Raw genomic sequence first — 5,205 nt, 5'->3', positions numbered from 1 at the left:
TGGGATTGATAAGGAGAATGAGCTGTTGGGATATTGTATGAAACGGTTGGAGGAGTAATACTGTGGGTACTGGGAGTTACTCATGTAGTGAATGGCACAAGACCAGTAGGGACATCCCCCATAGGTGTCTGGCCATCGCCTGCAACAGGCTTGTTTTTGTTTTTGGTCATAGAGGAAGCAGAGGTAGGGAGAATAAAGGTAGCTGCTAGTGAACACTTTGGTGGAGGGAGGAAAGTGGAGGTATAAAGGCTCGGAGCAGCCTTTCAGAGGGCAGTCTGATGTGGCAATGAGGGCAGTAATTTTTTTTTTTTTTATTGAAGGGTAGCTGACACACAGTATTACATTAGTTTCAGGTGTACAACACAGTGATTCGACATTCATATACATGATAATTCTAGGTACCAGCTATCACCATACCAAGTTGTTACAATATTTTGACTATATTCCTTATGCTATACATTACATCCCAGTTACTTATTTATTTTACAATTGGAAGTGCGTGTATATATATATATATATATATATATATATATATATATTCTTTTTTGTGAGGGCATCTCTCATATTTATTGATCAAATGGTTGTTGACAACAATAAAATTCTGTATAGGGGGGGTCAATGCTCAATGCACAATCATTAATCCACCCCAAGCCTAATTTTCGTCAATCTCCAATCTTTTGAAGCTTAACGAACAAGTTCTTACATGGAGTACAAATTCTTACATAGTGAATAAGTTACATGGTGAACATTACAGGGGCAGTCATCACAGAAGCTTTCGGTTTTGCTCATGCATTATGAACTATAAACAGTCAGTTCAAATATGAATATCATAACGAACAAGTTTTTACATGGAGAACAAATTCTTATATAGTGAATAAGTTACATGGTGAGCAGTACAAGGGCAGTCATCACAGAAACTTTTGGTTTTGCTCATGCATTATGAAATATAAACAGTCAGTTCAAATATGAATACTCATTTGATTTTTGTACTTGATTTATATGTGGATACCACATTTCTCTCTTTATTATTATTATTTTTAATAAAATGCTGAAGTGGTAGGTAGATACAAGATAAAGGTAGAAAACATAGTTTAGTGTTGTAAGAGAGCAAATGTAGATGATCAGGTGTGTGCCTGTAGACTATGTGTTAATCCAAGCTAGACAAGGGCAATAAAACATCCACATATGCAGATTTCTCTCAGAACAGGGGGGGTGAGGTTCTAAGCCTCACCTCTGTTGATCCCCAATTTCCCACCTGATGACCCCCCTGCGACCGTGCCTGTCTTAGGTTGTTCCTCCCTTGAGGAATCTTACCCGTCCCAGGCTAACCAGTCATCTTCCGGGGCCATACAGGGAAATGTTAAGTTGGTAAGTGAGAGAGAAGCCTTATTGTTTGAAAAGGTTAGCTTTTTACTTCTTTGCATATTTATGCCCTGTGGCTTCTATGCCCAGCATTTGTCTTGAGGTATCTTTACCACTTGGAAGAATTATGATACTCAGTAAATTTGATATGAGGCATGAATTCTATTTAAGGGTTGTAATTAGGAAGGAAGAAGAAAAGCTATAGAAGTAGCAGGCGGAAGGAAACCTGGGAAGATTGATGATTTCTTTGACATATCTTCTTGTAGAGTAACTTCAGCATGGATAGGTTTTAAACTACTAATTAAATTGTGTGCACACATTAACATAATAGGAGTACAGTTATGTAACCAAAGCATACCTGTAATTACCAGCCATCTCCAGTGAAACCAAGAAAACCAGTTAGGCACCTTAGGCATTTGTGAAAACTTATCTATGATATGGTGGATATTGTCCAACTGAGCTTGAACAGTCTGAGAGAAATCAGACAAATTAAAACAACCCACTCCTGGGGACTGTTCACATCCCATATGTTCTTTTAACAGTAAATAGTCTGTAGTTGTAAGATTTTGGAGCGCTATAATTTGCACTTCTCCTAATTCCTGTTTGAGTTCCAACAGTATAGATCCAGTCAAATTTGTTGTTTTACTGTATGCACAGGCCAGCTTAGATATCTCCTTCTTCAATCCCATGGCAAGTCCAGGAACTGGTGGGATGACTGCATCTACAGTTGTAGCAGTGCGTGGATCTTTGTTGGGGTATTTTGATGATCATCTTCTGGCATGAGTCTTCCCGAGAGTGCTGATATTGGAAGTTCTTTTTCATATCGTATCTTAGTTCATTTTCGGGGTAGCCCAATTAGGCTTTGATCTTCTGTATAAACGCAAACAGACCCTTTGCCTTTTATACCCTTGTGTAGGACTCATTGGACGTCTCCACACAGGAACTGCCTTTTTTTTTTGTTATCATTAATCTACACTTACATGACAAATATTATATTTACTAGGCTCTCCCCTATACCAGGTTCCCCCTATAAACCCCTTTACAGTCACTGTCCATCAGCATAGCAAATGTTGTAGAATCACTACTTGTCTTCTCTGTGTTGTACAGCCTTCCCTTTTCTCCCACCACCCCATTGCATGCTAATCTTAATACCCCTCTTTATCTCCCCCCTCCTTATCCCTCCCTACCCACCCATCCTCCCCAGTCCCTTTCCCTTTGGTACCTGTTAGTCCATTCTTGAGTTCTGTAATTCTGCTGCTGTTTTGTTCCTTCAGTTTTTCCTTTGTTCTTATATTCCACAGATGAGTGAAATCATTTGGTATTTCTCTTTCTCTGCTTGGCTTGTTTCACTGAGCATAATACCCTCCAGCTCCATCCATGTTGCTGCAAATGGTAGGATTTGCCCTTTTCTTATGGCTGAGTAGTATTCCATTGTGTATATGTACCACTTCTTCTTTGTCCATTCATCTATCGATGGACATTTAAGTTGCTTCCAATTCTTGGCTATTGTAAATAGTGCTGCGATAAACATAGGGGTGCATTGGTCTTTCTCATACTTGATTGCTGCATTCTTAGAGTAAATTCCTAAGAGTGCAATTCCTGGGTCAAATGGTAAGTCTGTTTTGAGCATTTTGATGTACCTCCATACTGCTTTCCACAATGGTTGAACTAATTTACATTCCCACCAGCAGTGTAGGAGGGTTCCCCTTTCTCCACAGCCTCGCCAACATTTGTTGTTGTTTGTGTTTTGGATGGCAGCCATCCTTACTGGTGTGAGGTGATACCTCATTGTAGTTTTAATTTGCATTTCTCTGATAATTAGCGATGTGGAGCATCTTTTCATGTGTCTGTTGGCCATCTGTATTTCTTTTTTGGAGAACTGTCTGTTCAGTTCCTCTGCCCATTTTTTAATTGGGTTATTTGTTTTTTGTTTGTTGAGGCGTGTGAGCTCTTTATATATTCTGGATATCAAGCCTTTATCGGATGTGTCATTTTCAAATATATTCTCCCATACTGTAGGGTTCCTTTTTGTTGTTCTATTGATGGTGCCTTTTGCTGTACAGAAGCTTTTCAGCTTAATATAGTCCCACTTACTCATTTTTGCTGTTGTTTTCCTTGCCCGGGGAGATATGTTCAAGAAGAGGTCACTCATGTTTATGTCTAAGAGGTTTTTGCCTATGTTTTCTTCCAAGAGTTTAATGGTTTCATGACTTACATTCAGGTCTTTGATCCATTTTGAGTTTACTTTTGTATATGGGGTTAGACAATGGTCCAGTTTCATTCTCCTACATGTAGCTGTCCAGTTTTGCCAGCACCAGCTGTTGAAGAGACTGTCATTTCGCCATTGTATGCCCATGGCTCCTTTATCAAATATTAATTGACCATATATGTCTGGGTTAATGTCTGGATTCTCTAGTCTATTCCATTGGTCTGTGGCTCTGCTCTTGTGCCAGTACCAAATTGTCTTGATTACTATGGCTTTATAGTAGAGCTTGAAGTTCAGGAGTGAGATCCCCCCTACTTTATTCTTCTTTCTAAGGATTGCTTTGGCTATTCGGGGTTTTTCGTGTTTCCATATGAATTTTTGAATTATTTGTTCCAGTTCATTGAAGAATGTTGCTGGTAGTTTCATAGGGATTGCATCAAATCTGTATATTGCTTTGGGAAGGATGGCCATTTTGACGATATTAATTCTTCCTAGCCACGAGCATGGGATGAGTTTCCATCTGTTAGTGTCCCCTTTAATTTCTCTTAAGAGTGACTTGTAGATTTCAGAGTATAAGTCTTTCACTTCTTTGGTTAGGTTTATTCCTAGGTATTTTATTTTTTTTGATGCAATTGTGAATGGAGTTGTTTTCCTGATTTCTCTTTCTGTTGGTTCATTGTTAGTGTATAGGAAAGCCACAGATTTCTGTGTGTTGATTTTGTATTCTGCAACTTTGCTGTATTCCGATATCAGTTCTAGTAGTTTTGGGGTGGAGTCTTTAGGGTTTTTTAGGTACAGTATCATGTCATCTGCAAATAGTGACAGTTTAACTTCTTCTTTACCAATCTGGTTTCCTTGTATGAAAAAAAAAAGGCCGCTTGCTTTTCTTATGTCCTCCGGCGCCAGGCCTCCGGTACCCACTCACTGTTCTTGCTGCCCTGTTTCCCTAGTATTCAGGGCCCCCCGCACATGCACTGTGTCTGCGCTCTGTCCAGATGGTGGGTGCTGGGTGTTCAGCAGTCCTGGGCTCCATCGCCCTCCCACTCTGCCTACTCTTCTCCCACCGGGTGCTGGGGGGAGGGGCGCTCGGGTCCTGTGGGGCCGGAGCTTGTATCTTACCCCCTTTACGAGGCACTGGGTTCTTGCAGGTGTGGATGTGGTCTGGATGTTGTCCCGTGTCCTCTGGTCTTCATTCTAAGAAGAGTTGTCTTTGTTATATTTTCATAGATATATGTGGTTTTGGGAGGATATTTCCGCTGCTCTACTCATGCCGCCATCTTGGCTCTGCCTTCTGTGTGGGGGCAGTAATTTTTGTTTGATGCTGTGTGTAATTCTGTCTGACTTTGAATCGCCATACAAAGGAGGCTGGGGTGGCGAGGAAGACAATAGGAATGAGGAAAAAAAGCGAGAGAGAGCGAGGGAGCAGTAAAGGAGGAAAAAGTCATGATTCGGGTATGGATGGCAAAGGAGGTGAATGGGATTTTGGAGGAAAGAGGACAGTAAGGTCAGGAGTCTGGAGGGAGGGAGAGTCTGTAAGCTTTTGTAGGTTAAGAGATCCTTTAGGTGATGTGGGGACAGAATGGTAAGGGGTGCCCCGAATGTCAGTTTATGAGCTTCCTTCTGCAAGAGCTGTCCAG

This window comes from Manis pentadactyla, chromosome 5 (genome assembly GCF_030020395.1).
Source record: "Manis pentadactyla isolate mManPen7 chromosome 5, mManPen7.hap1, whole genome shotgun sequence".
Classification (NCBI taxonomy): Eukaryota; Metazoa; Chordata; class Mammalia; order Pholidota; family Manidae; genus Manis; species Manis pentadactyla.
This window is presented reverse-complemented; position numbering follows the sequence as displayed.